Genomic DNA, 20,584 nt, shown 5'->3' with positions numbered 1-20,584 from the left:
TAGATTTTAGGCCTTATTATGGAGGTTATAGGATTGGTTTCAAATAATCCTAACAGTTGAGAGCTGGAGGGATGTTAGACAATTAGTCAAGTGTACAGATTTAGAAATGGAGTACCCAAGAAGGTGAGCCCTGGTTCCAAGTCTCAGAGCTCCCCGGTGTCCAGGGAAGGAGAACCTTATTTATCACTTCCTTTATGTTGTTTTTTTATATTCTATGAGAAATGAAAGCTAACATGGTGAGAGCTAGTCACCCTCACTTTAGTACTGGCTTCCATATGGCTTTTAACTAGACATTTCTAAAACTATAATTTCAAAGTGGATTATATTTTAAAAGTACACTAACTGGGGGCCTGGGTGGCTCAGTCAGTTAAACATCCGATACTTGATTTGGGCTCAGGTCATGAGATCAAGCCCCACATAGGACTCTGTACTGGGGGTGGGACCTCCTTAAGATTTTCTCTTACCTTCTCCCTCTGCCCCTCCTCCCCACCTCTTAAAAAAAAAAAAGTACACTAATTAAAACTCCAGCCATATGACAAAGCCTCAAGAATTGTGGGGACTATTAATATCAGGGTGTGAATTCCAAGACCAGCATCCCATTCATTCTGACACTCTATGTGAAATAGCCAATGGGGCCAGTCTGCCTCTAAACTATAGGAATTAAGAAAATAATACATCTGAAGAAAATACCTCAGCTTTAAAAATTAATTTTATTATCCATAATAAAAGGGATGCTATATACATAGAATATTTGGCAATTCAACTTTATAATTTCTCTCATGTACTTATTTCAAAGGCAAAAGCCTTTACTAAACAGTTCTTACCTGGGGTTTCTGACCTCAGCCTTGACATTCTCCACAAGAATAGACACTTATTTCATATATTATAGTTGGTAGACAAAGACACTTGTCCCTGTGAAAAATATCTTTCTTTAGTTCTTGAATTATTTTGGTTATTTTTGTGTGGCAAGTATTGGCAAATATCAGGCATATTTAGAACTGAGACTTTCTCTCTCTTTAATTTCTTCATCAAGTTTTATTATGGAAAAATATGGAAATAATCTGAAAAAAATAGATCAGTACATTGATTGTACATCAATGTGGCAAGTTCAACCTTGAAAATAAAATTAAAAAAAAAATCACAGCATGTGCGTTTTGCTTTTTACAAACTCCTTTTAGTCTTGGGCTGATCTTAGTTTCCATATTTCCTATCTGCTTTTGCTACTCTATTTAGAGTTCTAACATTTAACTTCCCTGTAGGAAATCTACCAGAATTCTTTCTGGGAAAATTGTGGAAGGGGTATAAACATTGGCTTATGTTTCTGTTTTTTGGGTTTAGTGATTTTTTTTCCTATTGTCACCTCTATGGCGACACTCAAGTTCTGGGCTAAGTTTTCATTATTATTCAAAAAGGTTTTTTTTTTTAATTGATAAAAGCTTAACTTGCTCTCCACAAAATGAGTTTTGCTAATTAAAAGAAGGCTCTGATTCTTAGTCAGTGTTAACACCTGTCGAATACTAAACAAACATCTTAGTGTTAACCCAGGTGATGGCATATCAGTTGATTGCAAAAATATTTCATGAGGCACAAACAAGAAGGCAAAAATTAATTATTACTTATTGAGTTTGGTTAATAATTACTCTAGTTTCCATCCGCTTACAACTAGAATTATTTTCAAAGTCAAACTTTTCAGTCTCAGTGATTTGGAGGTGATGATTTTGTAAGAGAAGGTAAAAGGATGTTTATTTCCCACAACCATCATTCCTACCCATGTTTAAAATTGTGAATATCACTTACTTAAAGCATCAACCTTTATTTTTTCTGAGAGATATTATACAGAGGAATAGCAAAAGAATGGTGTTCAGAGGAAAAGCAAAAAAGTGGCACAGGAGAGCTGATATTACTTTCTATGCCATCACTCTGACATCTTTATGAACATTTGATTCAGATATTTGTGTGTTTATTTTATTTGTTCTATTTGTTTATAGCTCTCCTCATTTTGCAAAGGATTTGCTTAAGAATTATTTCAGCATATAATAAAAAATGAAGAAATATGTTTAAGCTTAAAATTTTTTAAGGAAGAAAAGTCTATGCTTGGTATTCAATTGGGTAAAACCCATCCAGTACTATGAAAACAAGTGATTATTAGGCATAAGCACTGAGATGGTTTTAAAATCTGGATATTCTTTGAACACCTTTAAGAAGAGGGAACGTAATTCCTCTCTCCTAATGAGGGCTAAACTAGTGACTGGGTTCTAATGATTAGAACCTTGTGGAAGTGATGCTGGGTGACCTCTGGGCCGCTGCTCTCCTGCTCTCTTCCACATACCGTGGAATCCCTGAGCTAACATGTAAGAAGTTTTGCTCCCTTGAAAATGCCATGCTGGAGAGAGACCCCACAGAGAGACACACAGAAATAGAAGGATACATTTGAGGAACCCAGCTGCCTAGCCCCTAGTGTTTGAGTCTTTCCAGCCCTGGGAACCAGACAGATGAGAGAAGAATCCTGGTGATTTCTCAGCCCGAGCCCCTACCTGACTAGATTGTCATGAGGGCACCTGAGTCAGAATTGAAGGGCCAAGCCACTCCCGAAGTTCTGACCTCCCGAAATTGAGAAATAGTATATGATGATTGTTGTTTTAAGCCACCTAGTTTTGGATGGTTGGTTAAGCAGTTTAGAAACCTGGAACATACGGTATATCCTTAGTTTTTGATGTAGTGTTCCCTGATTCATTATTTGCGTGTAACACCCAGGTGACTAACAAAACATAATAAAAAATTATTATTAAAAAATTAAAAAATAAAAACCTGGAAGGTATTTGCCAAAATCTTAAAAAAAAAAAAAAAAAGAAAAGAAAGAAAGAAACCTGGAACAACACTTCCGACTTGCAGTTTTAAAGGCCAAAGTCATAAATGCTCTTGCCCAGCAAAGGTTAAATCATCAGGAAAATGCCTTTTAAACCCAATAGATCTTTAAATGCTCCTTTCCTGGGGCTAGAGAATAATTTGAAATGCATCTAGTAGGGCTTCTTTAAAGCCTCTGTCAACAGGTCTTGGCTGGGTCTGTGTCGACCCTGGGCTGACTTCATTTCAGTAAACTGCAGTAACTCACCTTCTCCTTTAGGTCATGGCCGACACTGTTCCCTTGATTGGTGATTCTGTGTGTGTGGGTATGTGTGTATCTGTGTGGGTCTCTTTTTGGGTGTGTCTGTGTGTTTTGCATATTTTCCCACTTTATCTGAAAGAATAGATAATAATAGTATTGTGGTTGTTTTATATACAAAGCGCCAAGTTTCTAGGAAGAAAATATTGTTTATCAACTGAGCTTTAAAATAGATGTGGGAGAACTCTGAGGAAAAGAATGAATAAAACCAAGAGGAAAAAAAAAACTGCCATTTTCCCCTTTTATCCACATGAATTTTAAATTAGGTTAAAAATAACATTGAGTGGTCTAAGGTCCTAACTGAAGCTTTGGAATAAATTGGTGGAATTGTCACAATTACTTATATAATTATAGTATATGCTGAGATTATAATAATTGAAAAAATCTAATCTAATTGACAATTGTCACCAAATCTTATTCATTCAAGGGCAGGGTATTATGCTGCTTAGTTAACTTTAAATTCAAAGCAAAATTTTATCCCCCAAAGATTTTATCCCTCTTCATATTTATAGTATGAGTAAAGATTATTCTGTTTCCTGAGTTGTGTGGGATTTCACTTGCTGTTTTGATGCCCTCTGGGAAAAGATATACAGAGCACAATCGAAGAAGTCTTTTCTGGTCCAAACCTCCTTGTGTCATCAGGGAATACATGTATTCAGGCATTGAAGAGAAAGAGAATCTAATCCCATTGCTGTCCTTTGTTCATGTGAGCAAGAAAATGGGCTGTGTTAGACTCTTAAGATAAATATGTTGAATATATTGGTCAAGAAACCACTATGTTCCTAAATAGTCAAATTAGCAATTTAGATATGAAGGTTAACACATTTATTATACATCATGTATTTAGTAAACATATGGCAGGTTCTGCAGGGAGCTGCAGGTATTCACTAAATATTTGCCATAGTTGATGAGGCTGCCTTAGCATTGGGGATAAATGAGAATTACCTCCAGAAAATGTATGTACTCTCCAATGTTGGTTGCCAAGTTCTTGTGGGATTTCAACCTGAGCTACCTTGCTCTACATTGCCCTCATTCTGGACAGAGCAGAATTCACATTCCCAATTTTAGTGATTATAAAGCAGAAGTATTTCATGTTGGTCTATAATTTAAATTATAATAATTTTAAAATGAAATACTGGTAAATTTTAATGTAGAGTGATAGGTGATTAATAATTGGGTTGAAAGAATATAGCCTTCATTAAGCAAAATGAAAATGTTTTCAGGGATTTGTGATACATTTGATATGAAGACCTTATACAACAAAGAAAGAAATAGTTTTACATTTGATTCACAAAGAGTGCTGTTGTAGGCACCATGCTGAATGAATTTAAAGATGCTTTCCACACAGCTCCTCCCGATATTTTGAGATGGTAAAATACGCACACAAAAGGGCTGAAATCCAGTGTTGTGAGTGCTCTGTTCTATGGAAGAGGCTCAGAGAAAATGCTGTGGGTTTTTCTGTTATTAATAGCTAATATTTATTGATCTGTATGCTGAACAGTCACCTGAAAACTTTAAACTTTATTATTTCTTTTGACCTTTACAAAATTGCTGAGGTTTTTATTATTATCTGCATTTTATAGATGATGATACTGAGGTTCAGGGAAATTTAATGATTTGCTAACTGCTGTAGAATCACGTGGGGCATCCAAGGTTCAAACTCAGGCAGTTTGGCTGCAGACAAAGTAACCGTTGTATTTCCAGCCTCAGACGGAGTAGAGCAGTTACTGCTGGATGCAGCGGCGCCGAGGTAGGGAGGGGGAGGTGAGTGTTACTAAAATAAAGCACCAACAAAGAGGCTTTCCTCCAGGTAATCTTCAGTCTTTCTTTTATACAGAGTAGGGAGAAATTCATTGTGCTTCCTCCTTGGAATTACAGATCCTGAGTATGAAGACTTCGTTTATAATCCCAATTTAGCAATGGCCTCCAGCTGTTCTGAACTTCAGAATGCTGCGTGATTGACTCAAACTGACAAGGATGAACACATTTTGGCTGACACTTTACCAAAATTTGGGTTTATTTATCTCATTAATATTTTTCTTTAGGCAAAATATATTTGTAATGCCCTTTCTATTTATAAAATGGAAACGCTTCCTTTCTTGAGTCAGATGACCCTCTGTGACAGGCTGAGAAGCAGAAGATATGTGCTTTAGATGCCTCCTTAGCCAGTTCTAGAAATGCAATCTTTTTGTAAAAGGATGTAAGTCTGAATCAGGGTAGCACTCCCTAGATACCATTTTTTTCCCTAATGCATTGGTTTGAGCAGAAGTTGCATGCATTCCTAAAGGAGGATTCCTGCTACGCACACCACAGTTCTGAACATGGCTCCTGATAGAGGATGTGACCAAGATGTCATACCGGGTTTCTTTTCACTGACAAGCCTTCTCAAGGTATCAGACTAAAGCTACATTCTAGCCCTGAAACAGATATTTGGGCTTCTGGTGCTATAGTTATTTTGTTCTTTTTAAAAAATAACTCCCCCAATGGGCTGTCTTATTGAGAACCAGGTAAATAAGCCATATTTGTGATATATGCTTTCCATCAGGAAGATTCAAATACACTGAAAATCCAAAGGTGAAAACTGAATTTATTTTTTAAATGTATGAATATATTTTTTAAAAATATTCTCAAAGCAGAATTGTTACTTAGCAACAGGTGTGGGCTTGTGCATCTTGGTTTGAGCATGTCCAAGCATGAGGAAAAAGTTGGGGGAGATTAAGTTTAAAAAAGGAAAATGTAATTATTCTTGAAAAGGAAAATCCCTAAAGAGGAAATTCTTTGATAAGTCCTTACAAAAAGTTTTGTTGTCCAGGTGTCTCATGCGACAAATGCCAAATGTATGTCAATTACCTGGCTAAGTTAGCCAGAAGTATTTTGTTGATCTGAAGTCATTGCTTCAACTTCACATTGTTTACAGAGCAATCTTGATTAACAGAGACTTAGAGTACTGCTTTTTCTCAGGCAATTTTCCCCAATCCCCAGCACTGTTAGATGTCTTGTCTACTCTTGACTACCCTTATGGTAGTCTTGAAAACTCTAGCCCAATAATTATCATCCTTGGAGATGATGCAATGCTATATTATATGAGGATCCACTGAGTATTTAAAAGGTATGGGTCATGTCTTCAGGGGCTTCCTAAGAGAGCCAAAGAGGAGGATGATAAGTAGCCTCAGTCTGTGTGTTTGGCACCCTCATGGACACATAGTTTTATACACATATAACCATATTTATTTCTCTGTTATTAATAATCACACACATAATCACAATAGTGGCTGCACTGGAATTGGTGGTATGTCAGTATCTTAGCATATGGTGGACTAGTTGGGACCATGGTAAGTGTGAAGGGTGAGGTTGCTCAGATTCTGTGAATGAGAGAAAAGGAGGCGCTATTCCATGGCTTGTGAGACAGGGAAAGGAGGAAATGGACACTGGAACAGAAGAGCGAAGCCAGGGCCCTGGGCAAGTAGCTTTCAGGTAGGAGTTTCAGGGAACTAAGAAGACCTTCTGAAGAAAGGGAAAAGTATAGTCAAAAGTCAGGGCACTTACTACCTTAAACATCAGGTTAGAATTTGGTTTTACAAACTGGTTAGGGGGATGGGACCATTTAGAGCTGAGATTGAGAGTGTCAACTTCACTTCTGATAAATCTCTGAGGACACGAGTCTTGTTTATTTAAGATAAATTCCAAATAACCAAGCAAACAGATTTATTATCGGAAAAAAAAAATCTCATTTACAACATGGGGAAAAAAAAAACCAAAAACCTTTCTACCATGGTTACAAGGCCTTAAATTTGTAATTTGCAAATTCCTTTTTTAAAAAGAGCTAGCTGTTTTTCTGAGTCCTTAGTAGATGGCAGGCCTGTGCTAAGTGCTTTACATATATTTTCCTTTGTGATCACATAAGTAACTCATTGTGTTTGTGAAAGCGATGACTTAATCCTATTCATATAGGCCCAAATGACCAAGTCTCCATATGGGAGAGGATCTCCTGCAGAGCCTAGAGAACAATGTCATGTCTCTTTAGGCCTGTTTGACAAAAGCAGTAAATTTTGTTCCAAAAGCTATGTGGCTACAGATACTGTGAGCAGCAGGAAAGCCTTTTCACAGTTCAAGGAATCTTGCTGCCTGAAATGAGAGCTGCCAGGGATGGCAAAATATCAAGTATTTTCTTCCATTACTACTTTATATTAGAATAAATTTGCTAACCAATCCATTGCACGAATCTCCCAACAAATAGCCTATATTTTAATATCTACATGGAGGGGATGTTCTTTAAAAAGTTATATTCTATCAGATTTTACATTCTGTTTTTTTTTTTTTTTACATTTTTGTATCCAAATGCACAAAAGAAAGGTCAAAATTCTAATTGGAAATGTTTTCAGTAAAATTCATTTTTAATGATAAAATTAGGTAACCTTATTCTTTTCATAGGCTATTTTTCCTCCAAGATCACACAGGGGTTTTTAAATATATTGCCTTGAATGTCAAGTTTAATTCTTTGGTGCTGGACTAAAGACAAGACGAACAAATTAGAAAAGTGTTCTGATAATAACCGACCACAAGAAGACAAAAGGATTGGCTTTGAATTGAAAAGATTAAAGGAACTGTACTCATTTAACCTGAAGAGAATGGTTATTTAATGATAATCTTTATATACACATGCATGACTGCTGTGCAGGAAATGGCCAATGCTGTTTTCTATCTTTACTTGAAAAAATAATAGGAAGAAATGGTATTAAGCAGCAGCATAAAAGATTGAATTCATACTTAAAAAGGGACCCTGACAAAGGGATTATTAAATATGTGAAAGACAATCTGAATGTTTTCTCTAGAGGTTAAACAAAAGTGAAATAGGTATCATCTACTTGCCTATTTGAGATATGGTCTTGCCTTGATGTCAACAGATTTATTTAGTACATTCAAAGATTTACTTAGGGTTCTGATATTTTATTTTATTCCATTTTATGGGTTTTTTGGCATTTGCATTTGTGAAACATACTACTAAAAAGCATTAGAACCTGGGAAATGAGTTCAGCCAGGACCATAAAAAAAATCCATTGTTGTGTATGGCTGGTCTGAAGTAGCCTCTTCAATTTATAGGAGGCAGGGTAACCCCTGAGATACTTGGAACTTTCAGATTTTCACTGGAAATTATTTTTTAATCTTCTAAAAGAAATTGAGAGAAAGGTGAATTAATTAATCAGTGTGATTGACTCCTTAAAATAGATAATATGAATTTATTTTGAGTGTAGTGATATTTATAAAATAAATTTCAAAATGGAATTTTGGATATTGGTCTTTGTAATGGAATTCTTGGAATGGAATTTAGTGGTCACATATAACTAGATGACACATTTATCTTTTTTTAAAGAACTGTTTTAGATTTGCAGAAAAGTTGTAAGGATAGAACAGAGAGTTCTCATACCCCAGCTTCTTCTATTAATAGCATCTTACATTAGTTTGGTGCGTTTGTTATGATTAATGAATCAATATTGATACATTATTATTATTATCTAAAGACCATACTTTATACAGATTTCCTCGACTTTTATCTAATGTTCTTTTTCTGTTCCAGGATCTCATCCAGGATACCGCTTTACATTTAGTCGTTGTATTTCCTTAGGCTTCTCTTGTTTGTGACAGTTTCTCAGACTTTCCTTAACAATTGATGACTTTGAGGCACCCTGATCAGGTGTTTTGTAGAATGTTCCTCAAGTGGGGTTTGTCTGCTGTTTTGCTCACGATTAGACTAAAGTTACAGGTTTTTGGGAGGAAGATCACAGAAGTGCCATTTTCATCACATCATATCAAGGACTTACTATCTAATTCTAGTTGATACCTTAATCACCTGGCTGAGGTAGTGCTTGTCAGGTTTCTCCAAGGCAAAGTTACTCTTCCTCCCCTACCCGGCCCCCTGCCCCCTATTTATACTGTACTCTTTGGAAGGAAGTCACTCTATGCAGCTCATACTTCAGGAGTTATCGTCTACCTCCTCAAGAGCAGAATATCTACATAAATTATTTGAAATTCTTCTGCATGAGAGGTATGTTTCTTCTCCCTCATTTATTCAATCATATATTTATATCAGTATGGACTCAAAGATACTGTGTTTATGCTATAAGGTATACTCCAATATTACTTTACTTATTTGTTGCTCAAATTGTACCAGCTTTGATAATTGTGAATTTTAGATTAACTAGTATACTCCTTTGACATTCCCCCATTAATTTTTTAAAAACATTTTACTTTCTAGCACTTCAGGATGTTCATATTATGTTTCCTGCCTCAGTCCTAGAACCAGCAATTTCTCCATATATCCCTGGTTCCTTTTACTGGACAATGGTACTAGAAACCAAGATCTGGGTGCTTGATGTACCCATTGCTATTACGTGTTATTGCTTTTAGGCCCACTGAGCTTATAGAGGAAGGGAAAGTATGATATTCATTAACCTGCTTATATATACATATTTGTAATATTTATTTGTGTAACTATATTAAGCTAAATGAGTTCATACTGATGTTTCTAACTCTGCTCCAATACTACATGGATCAAAGCCACCTCCTTTCCTAGTTTACTTATAAACTCCAACTCTTTTAGAGAACAATCTGGCTTCAGGTACATTTTTGTAAATATTTTCTCCTAGTGTATGACTTGTCTTTCTAGTCTCTTAACAATATCTTTTGCAGAGCAAAAGTTTTTTATTTTAATACAGACCAACTTATCAATTTTTTTTCTTTTATGGATCATATTTCTGGTGTTATATCAGTAAACTCATTGCCAAACCCAAGGCCATATAGATTTTCTCCTATTATTTTTTTCTAAAACTTTTGCTGGTTTTCATGGTCTTTTAGCACTATTTTCTCTGTTCAGTTAATTTTTCTGAAAGATGTAAGATCTGTATCTGGATTCATTTTTTCCCCACAATTGTTGTAGCACCATTCATCGAAAAGAATACTGTCTCTATTGAATTTTCTTTGCTTCTTTGTCAAAGATCAGGTGACTTCATTTCTTGATTAAGAAACTACATCAAGAGGGGCGCCTGGGTGGCACAGCAGATGGGCGTCTGCCTTCGGCTCAGGGCGTGATCCCGGCGTTATGAGATCGAGCCCCACATCAGGCTCTTCTGCTATGGGCCTGCTTCTTTCTCTCCCACTCCCCCTGCTTGTGTTCCCTCTCTCGCTGGCTGTCTCTATCTCTGTCAAATAAATAAATAAAATCTTAAAAAAAAAAAAAAAAAGAAACTACATCAAGAAATACCAATTACAGATTTCATAGATTGTAGGTTTATTGATAATGTATAATGAAAGTTTATTAGGTATTTAGAGAATTTGCCTGAGCATTTATTAAAACAAAAGAGTGAAGAGGAACAGAAAAGGAGATATTTATAAAGAAATGAAATAAATCAATGTCATATCTGGATCTCTACACTTTTAGATTGTAACTAAGTCTATGGAATAGAAGTGGTTTCATCTGACACCAAGTTAAAGAAGAACAAAGAAAAGAAGCATCTAAACATTCTATATATTTATTGTAAATAGGAGCCAAGAGTGGACTAGGTATAGCCTTGAAGTCAGGTTAACTATGCTGAGGTGTGGCCTGCACATAAGATGAACTAACACCTCAGTTGTGATGGTTAATTTTATGTCTCAACTTGACTGGACCAAGGGGTGTCCAGATTATCAATCAAATACTATTCTAGGTGTTTCTGTGAGGGTGTTTTTGGACAAGATTAACATTCTAATAGACTGCATAAATCAGATTGCTTTCCATAATGTGAATGGACCTCATCCACTCAGCTGAAGGCCTGAATAGAACAAAAAGGCTGACCATCCCCTAAGAGAATTCATCTTGCCTCATGACCTTCAAACTGAACATTGATTCTTCCTAGGTTCTCAAGCCCACCAGCCTTTGACTGGAACTATACTATTGGTTCTCCTGCCTCTCCAACTTGCTGACTCACTCTGCAGATCACTGGACTTGCCAGCCTCAATAATTGTGTAAGCCAATTTCTTATAATAAATCTCTTCATATCTCTATCATCTATCTATCATCTATCTATCTATCTACCATCTATTTATCTATCATCTATCTATCTATCTACCTATCTATCATCTATCTATTATCTATTATCTATTATCTATCTATCTATCTATCTATCTATCTATCTATCTATCTATCTATCTATCATCTATCCATCTATCTATCATCTATCTATCTATCATCTACCTATCTATCATCTATCTATCTATCTATCTATCTATCTATCTATTATCTATCCTACTGGTTCTGTTTCTTACTAATACATCAAGTTTCCTTTTACATTCCTGTTAAGTAAATATACATTTCTATTTTGTAGAACCCAATTATCATTTTGTAAAACATAAGTCATCTTGTCAGAAGAATTCTTTATGGGCAATTGGCTGTAGGCTACAATAGGACTACATTCCCCTTCCCATTCTCCTTCCTGATATCCCAGGATAAAAGGCCATAGCCCCATAGCCATGCTGGCTGGGGAAGCCTGAGTCACACACCTTAGTCTGCTTTTTTTTTTGCTACCATTGCATTGTCTGGGTTATGTTAATTTTGCAATATTAACTAATCCAGCAAGGTTGTGCTGATAAGGAAAAAGGCCCAAGGTTCCCAGAGGAGGAATGTGTGGCTGAGAAAGCAGAATACCATTTCATTCTTTTCCTGCTCTTGAGTGGTGGATGTGACTGATTTTAGAGTTGCTAAAAGGTAACTCACCTCTGCAGTTAAACAGGGTCCTAGAATTTGAGTGTTGGAAGTGAAATTTGCTCAAGGAAAAGATCCAAGTTTTCATTCTGCTTGAACGGAAGAACAAGATTAAAAGAAAAATGACTGTATTGAGGACAGAAGACAAAACTCCATTTCACCTCAGTCTGTTTTAGCAGTTAATTTCTTCTCAAGAGGGACATTAAGTCTTTTTACCTGGCAGACAGGCTCTAGCTGTTTAAACCCAGTGTGGGCCATGGGATGGAGTGAATGATTAGATTTTTGCATTAGTCATAGAAAGACAAGGTACATATTATTTTCCTCTGTGTTTCATCATGAAATATAGGCTATCCTTCCACTGAGTATTTGTTTAACCAGGTCATAGGAATTCTTAATTCAGAAAGAGGAAAAAAACAGCATATGAGAACTAAGACCAACATACTTTAGAACATTTGCAGGTGTTTCTGGACAACAGGAACACACTTGGTTACTCACCCTGTGCTTCACCAATATCTTGGCTTATTTTAATCAGTCATTCTGTCCAATGCTTTCAGCTCAGAAGTGAATTCTGTGACAAAGAATTATTGTGAATTTTTCATTTCAGAAAAAGTCTGTACATTTTTATAGACAATAAAAGTGCTATTTGTTTTTAATAAGCTTCAAACTTATAGTAATTCCAAATGATATGTGAAAATAATTGGAAATACATTATTTAATGAATTTTTAGGTTTTTACCTATATTTAAACTTCTAGTCAAAATTCAATAACTTAAAAGTATTAGAGATTTAAGGAATGTTCCACAATGTCAACCCTTGCTTCCACACCAATTTTTACAATTTGGAAACACATTTTAATGTTTCTGGTACATTATTATGATTACAGAGCCTTACTGAGAACTTTTAATTTTGTCACTCACCTCATTTTGCCAATTGTCCATTTATTTTTTGATTCAAAGTTATGTGTACCTGATATAATAAAATTTACATTTCAGAGAATGCAAATATCTGGTCCTAGTCAAGTCTGTGACCATGAATATAACCTTGGCATAGAGTCCATATAACCCACTGCCTAGTTATAGTTCTTAATGCTTAAAAACATACTGGAGCACAAAGACTCATCAGTAAATACTTGCATGGACTGTCCCACACCCCACCCTGGCCAGAATTCAGCGGGAAAATTATAACTACTTTTTCCCTACTGAGAGGAAGGATACTGTAGATTAATCAGTCTGGCCCACATTATAGGGGAAGATGCTGAGAACAGTTCCGGGAAAACGGCGGTGGTATTTCGGTAAAACAAGAATACATTTTTGATTACTAGAAATGAAAAAATGAGTTTTAGTGAAAAGGCAATATTCTCTCTTGTCATCAGCACAAGTTTTATAGCTCAAAAATTCACCAAATTACAAAACTACGCTAGTACCAAGAGGATTTTTCCTGCCTCGATAAAACTCAGAATTGCTCACACTTTTACCATGTATATAACTAAAAGTGATAAGAACCCTTCTTATTTGTAATATTCTTTAAAAACTGTCACATGTGTTGCATTTTCTGTGTTCAGTACTTTTGATGCTAGGGATCGTGAACTGTGCATGGCTCTTGCTTTGGTGAGGGAGCTTCCTTGCACCCCATACCATTTGGTTGATTGTTTCCAGATAAAGTTATCAAGAACTGAGAAATTCTATTAAGGGTGCTTGGATGCAGAAAGGAAATGACTCCTTTATGAAATGTATGGGCCCATTTTTAGATTTATAAAGCATTAATGTCTCTATAAAAATGTACAAAGCATTAATACACAAAACTATTTTGGGGTAGTAGCTTATTAAGTCATGGTTTCTACATGCCTTCTTGAGATATTTGTAACATACTCATTCATCTTGCATGAACACAGAGCACTTCACTTAATTACTGCAGTGTACATTCATAGCACCACTCCTGATTACTAGATAGTTTTGAGAATGAAATGGTTGATGTTTTAGTTAATACATGATCAAATAAATAATATTCTCATGCAACGTGTTTCAGGCTGCCTCTTAATTTCCTTTCCAAGTAGGCATCTGGTTTTAAATCTGGCTCCATGTCAGTCTTTGAAGGGCAGTATTTGTAAGACTTAAATTTGTCCTGGCTGCTGACCTTAGCAAGGGGATGTCAGAGAAACAGTGCAATGGAGTGCTTGAGGCAGGATCACTTTTCAGAGCATTATTTAATTTTGGTTGTTGGCTCAGCTCACTCATCAGAGACTGCTATTTCCAGCTGCACTGCAAGCTCTCCCACAGTTTAATTCTTTGCTTATTTTTTTTAGAAATCCTCCATCCAAGCACCTCAGTAGTGTGCCAAAGTATGACGATGACTTCACACCTCAACTAATTCACATCTGCAAGGAGAGAAAACAATTTGCAACTGAATCCAGCCTCACTAAATACTAACAAATTCCCCTTGCTTGTCAGCCATTCTGGAGATTACTCAGCAAACCCAGATTTTGTCAAGAAATGTACATATGATATGATATGCAAATGCAATATGCTACATATTTATTGATTTGTCTATTGACATTATGTTTAAGTGAGAGTCTTTATACAACTCATGGATTAAATGAAATCTTGTGCTAAAAGCACCTAAATAGAAAAATTATGCATACTTAGCATTTATACTATTATGATATATTCACCCTAGATACACACAAAATAGGAATACCTTTATCCTCCATATATTTATTAAATTCCCTATGTTACTGCTATCTTAACTTTTCGAACATCAGAACCAATGTTATTAGTCTTAGCTGATGTTAGTATCTAAAAATGTCCTTAAATAAAGTGTTCTTTCAGAAAAATATAAATATTGATCAAGCACTCCATATAGAACAGGGACCGATCTAGACTTTGAAGATACAGCAGGAAATAAGATTAGCAGAATCTTGGCTTTCATGGAGTTTGGGTTTCTCTTTCCATCTCTGCTCTCTCTCATGTGTGTTTATGTGTATGCAGGGGAGAAAATTAGTAAACAAATAAGTGAAAAGTTATGTATAAAGGGGCACCTAGATGGCTCAGTCGGTCAACCATCCAACTCTTGATTTCGGCTCAGGTCATGATCTCAGGGTCATGAGTTTGAGCCCTGCATTGGGCTCCATGCTGGGCGTGGAGCCTGCTTGGGATTCTCTCTCCCTTTTCCTTTGCCCCTCTCTCTCTGTGCCTCTCCCCCAACTCATGCACCCTCTCTCTCTTTCAAAAAAAGTTATGTATAAAATTAGATACTGAGAAGTATTATCCAGAGAATAAAATCAGATTATGTGACAGGGAGTCACAGTGTCTACTTTAGATTCAGTGATTTATTAGTCAGGGAAGGAGTTTTTGTGGACACATTTAAGTGTCTTTAGACAAAAAGCCAGGTACCAGAGGATCTGATAAAAGAACATTCTGGGTGGAAAGGAGAGCTCTTTTAAAGTCAGAAGGCAGCAAAGAATGGATGAAAAGAAGTAGTGGCTGGAGTGTAAGAGATGAGGGGAAAAGGAGGAAGAGCAAAATTTGAATATACAGATCAATCATACATACCTTGTGCACTGTGTATCAGGCACTAGGGTAAACATTTTTCATGTATGAACTCTTTTCATCTTCATTACAGCCTATGAGCCGAATACTAACATTATCTTCATATTGTAGATGAAGAAACCAAAGCACAGAATGTTATAATAGCTTGTCTCAGGTCACACTGTGGTGATCTCACTCTATGTTGTCTGTCCTCAGACATTCCACTAAGTGAAGAGTTTGGATTCCATTCTAAATGTGAGGAGAGGATTGTACTGGAAAGTTTGACCAGGAGGGCGATTTGGTCTGCCTTCCATTTGAAATGGTTAGCCATTATGGTTTAGAGATGGATTGTGAGTTGGGGACAGGCAAGAGTGGAAGCAGAACGATTGCTTGGGAGACCATTGTGACAGTCAAGCATGAAGTATTAGTGGCTGATCCCAGTATGGGAACATGGTAGTAGTGCATATGTCACTGGATTTGAGACACGTTTTGGAACAAAGCCAAAAAGATTTACTGATGGATTCAGTGTGAGGGGTAATGGAGAAAAAAAAAATAACTCCTATTTGATCTAAGTAATTAAGAAAAATATGATAATGGTTCATATTATCATGATAATAGTATATAACATTCATAGAGTGACTACTGTGTGTTGCAGGCATGGTTCTAAGCATTTGTAAGTATACTAACTCATTGAAACCTCATCACAACTCTAGGAACTTACTATCATTATATCCTGTCTTTACAGATGAGAGAGCTAGGATACCAAGACAGTAAATAGTTTGCCCAAAGTCACACAACTAGTTAAGTGATGGATTTGAACCTAGGGCACTTGGCTGTGTAATTTGTTATGTCCAGACTCTCATTTGCTGTCATTTCCTGGGTCCACTGGCTGAAGAGCTGGCTTTTCTGGGGAGGGGAAGAAATCAAGAGTCCCATTGGCTATGTTAATGTTGACATGGCTACTAGACATCCATGTGAAGGCGAAATCAGGCATTTGGAAATATGAATTTGAAGTTCTGTGGAGAGATAAGGACTAGTGACCTAGATTTGGAACTCTTGAGCATATGGATGGCATTTAAAGCCATGGATCTGGATTTTATCACCTATAATAATAAAAGGTTATATGTGCTATTATATATACTGACTAATTTATTTTCATAATTACTTGAATTAGAACTATTGTCTAACTACTGTCATTCTCATTTTTTATAGATTAGAAAATTGAAGCACCGAGTAGTTATGCCATACATTGTGAGAATTAAAAGAGGTAATTTAAGCTTAATGCTTAGAACATAAATATTTTTAAATGTTAGCTATTAGTAATAAGAGTAGTAGTCTGTACTGTCATCTCATTTTTATGTGTATTGTCTAAGTGAGCACAGTATCCAATAAATAAAACTTAAACTGCATGAAGGTCTCAAGTTGGTGAAAGAAAAGCAAAAAAGCGGAGTTCATCATTCGTTATGTCTTTGCTGCTAAAAGAACATAAGAAAGTGAATAATCATTCTGGGAGAGAAGAGGAATTTGGCAAAAATAATTTAGGACAGATTGTTTTGCATTGCAGCTCACTATATTTAAATATTAAATATATTTAATAGATAAATAGGACAAAATATTTTCTGTGATTATTGCAGTATGGATCATTTTCTCATTTTTCTCTACATCTCTAAAAAATTATTTTGAATTTAGGGGTCTTGCCGACTTTTCCTTAACTCTGCATTGTTTTGTGACTACCTTCAATGTAGGTGAAATGGTACAAAATTTAGAATAGGAAAAATATTTTCTCTACAAATTCTGTTTTGTTTTGTTTTTAATCCTGGGAATTTACATGGTGTGCTAGTGTCAGTGGTTAGTTTTTCACAAACTTGTTTCCCCATCTCTCTTTTTTTCCCCAAAGAGTTGTTCCTATTTCTCAGTCCATCTGGCACATCTGTATGATGGTATCACTGCAGGTGCTGTGCTGCTAATACAGGATAAATTTCCCTGGGTAGTGGCGCTGAACGACTCTTTTTCTTGAGTCATTCAAAACAAGACTGGCTATATAAACAGCTAGAGAATACATACTGTAGGAAACGAGATTACCTAATCATCTCTTGCATCTCTATTTTTTGCTTTTCCACAAATGGCTGGTAACATGAGCAGTCACAGTTATGGATTTCATTTTTTTCCATATCATACTTACTGTTTGGTTTTGATTTCCCAGGTAGTGAGGATGATAGTGCTTTTTAAAAAATTTATTTTGATGTTTTAGAATTTTATAGTTGAGTTCATTTGATAGATAAAATACTAGTTTTCTGGACCACTGTGGATACTATTAATACAAGCATGTCAGAAATAAGGGGACTCAAATCACGCCTATCAGCATCTACAGGTCAGTACGAAGTGTAGCTTCACCTTAAGTTACAGACTCTGTTCCGTATGAAGTAGATTCTTAATTTACTTTTTTAAAGTTAAATTTTATTTTTATTGAAATAATATACATATATAGTTTATAACTCAGACAGTCCTTCAGAGTTTATCATTCATATAGCAGTCTTCTATCTACCCTTTCAAATACCTGAATCTTGCTTCCCAGATGCAACTGTATTTCTGATTGTTCTTGTATCTTAATATTCCTAAATAAAAGGGCTTTGACATTTTCTCTTAGGTTGCCACTATGGGTGAAGATGATTTAGCTTGTCTACAAAAACTGTTTGCTGCAAAAATATGTCCATTCTCCATTCTTTTAATAAAAGCATGTTGAAAATTTTGGTTAAATCACTATTCAGTGTTTATAATTATGACTACATAGTTATTGTTCAAGGCTAAGGCATATATCCAAGCTTGGATGCTGTGTTTATATTTCATATCTTTATATTTTCATCTCAGAATTAGAAATATCTTCAAAAAACCATTGATTATGTTTTATTTCCTTTATTTCATATGTAGTTTCAGATGTACAACAAAGTGATTCGACAGCTCTATATGTTATGTTATGCTTACTATCTGTGTAGTTACTATCCGTCGCCACACAATGCTATTATAACACCATTGACTATATTCCCTATGCTGTACCCTTCATCTTCATGACCTATTCATTCCACATCTGAAAGCCTGTACCTCCCACTTCCCTTTAAAATTTCAGGCGTTCAGATATATTCAGGTACTGAAAATAATAGAACAAATATACATGTATATATCACCCCATTTAAGGAGTAAAATTTTACAAATACCACTGAAGCCATCGATAAACTGTTTTTGTTTTTGTTTTTTGATAAACTGCTTTTTGATCACATTTCCCTTCCTGCCCATTAGAGGTAAATACTATAAAATCTTTGCTTATTTATTACTTCTGTGAGATATTTCCAGTATATATTCCTAAGCAACATATTACATATTTTTAACTTTGTATATTGCATCATGCTGTATGTATTCTTGTAAACCTCGCTTTTCTACACTGATGGGTTTTTGAGATTTTTAATGCATTGTAGCTCTATTTCATTTTATTATTATAAATATCTCATCAAGCATCTACACACACAATGCATTTATTCTTCTTATTTTTTGATTTGCATTTAGTTTACAATCAAAATTTAGCCATAAAAATGTTGTCACAATAATTCTGGTACATGTCTCCTTGTCCATTAAGTGGAATTTTTATAGGATTTATACTTATAAATGGAATTGGTAAATCATGGGGCTCAGTTTTAATAGATAGTGTTGAATATCTCTCCTGAGTAGTTAAGACAGTTTATAACCCCATTAGCACTGTAAGTGTTTTCCAATAGTTTCTTTTATTTATTTATTTTTTATTCAAGCATAATTAAGATACAGTGTTATATTAGTTTCAGGTGTACAATATAATGATTCAACAATTCTATACATTTCTCAGTACTCATCAGGATAAGTGTACTCTTAATCCTCTTTATCTGTTTCACCCATCCCTCTACCCACCTTCCCTCTGGCAGCCACCAGTTGGTTCTCTGTATTTAAGAGTCTGCTTTTTTGTTTTCTATTTTGTGCCTCTATGAGTTTGTTTTGTTTTGTTTCTTAAATTCCACATGTGAGTGAAATGATATGGTATTTGTCTTTCTCTGACTTCTTTTACGTAGCATTATACCTTCTAGGTCCATCCATATTGTTGCAAGTGTCAAGATTTCATTTTTTTTATGCCTGAGTCATATTCCAGTGTATATGTATACCACATCCTCCTTATCCTTTCATCTATTGATGCACTTGAGAATCCCAGATTTCAAGATAAACTACAGAGCTGTAGTAATCAAAACAGTATGGTACTGACACAAAAATAGACACATAGATCAGTAAAACAGAATAGAGAAACCAAAAATTAACACACACTTTTATGGTCAATTAATCTATGACAAAGAAAGCAGGAATACACAATGGGGAAAAGATGGTTTCCAATTATTTCTTATCCTTATCTACACTTAATTTTTTTGCCTATCTCTTGCATGTGAAATATTCTTTTATTTTGTACTTCCACAATTATTTTTTTGAAGATTTTTATTTGTTTATTTATTTATTTATTTATTTATTTATTTATTTGACAGAGAGAGAGAGAGAGAGAGCACAAGCAGGCAGAGTGGAGCAGGAGGAGAGGGAGAAGGTGAAGCAAGTTCCCTGCTGAGCAGAGAGCCAAATGTGGGGCTCAATTCCAGGACGGTGGGATCATGACCTGAGCCAAAGGCAGACGTTTAACGACTGAGCCACCCAGGTGTCCCATGTACTTCCGCAATTATTAATGAGGATTTCTCTTCCTAGTTTTATTGGCCATTGGGCTTTTTCACCTGTGGATTTGCCCATTTGTGGGTCTTGTTTGTCTCTTACTTATTTATTTTTGGGAAACCTTTTATATTTTGAATTTTAATTATTTCTTTTAAACTTTGAAAATGTATTTGACTATGCTATAATTTATCAATTAATTTTCTTTATAATGTCTTTTGACATTTGATCATTTCTAATTTTAAAATAGTTAAATTTGTCAATCTTTTTCCATTTTTTGCATTTTTCTGTCCTGTGTAAGACTCTTCATACACCAAAGTTGTAAAGATAACCATTATTTTCTTCTGATTTTTATGAATTGTTTTCAAGATCTTTATTCCACCTGTGATTGATTTTCAGGTACATTGCAAGGCTAGGTATAATTTTATTATTACTGTATGAA

The 20,584-nt window shown here is 35.3% G+C and overlaps 1 long non-coding RNA gene across 1 annotated transcript; it reads left to right on the top strand.

The window, feature by feature from the left end:
• The first annotated feature begins 4,859 nt into the window (after positions 1–4,859).
• On the top strand, positions 4,860–20,255 carry LOC123000531 (uncharacterized). Its single transcript, XR_006408573.3, has 4 exons — positions 4,860–4,927; positions 11,053–11,161; positions 16,633–16,687; positions 19,973–20,255. It is a non-coding gene; the product is annotated as an uncharacterized LOC123000531 (long non-coding RNA).
• The last annotated feature ends 329 nt before the right edge of the window (positions 20,256–20,584 follow it).

This window comes from Ursus arctos, unplaced genomic scaffold (assembly GCF_023065955.2).
Source record: "Ursus arctos isolate Adak ecotype North America unplaced genomic scaffold, UrsArc2.0 scaffold_30, whole genome shotgun sequence".
Taxonomy (NCBI): domain Eukaryota; kingdom Metazoa; phylum Chordata; class Mammalia; order Carnivora; family Ursidae; genus Ursus; species Ursus arctos.
This window is presented reverse-complemented; position numbering and strand designations above follow the sequence as displayed.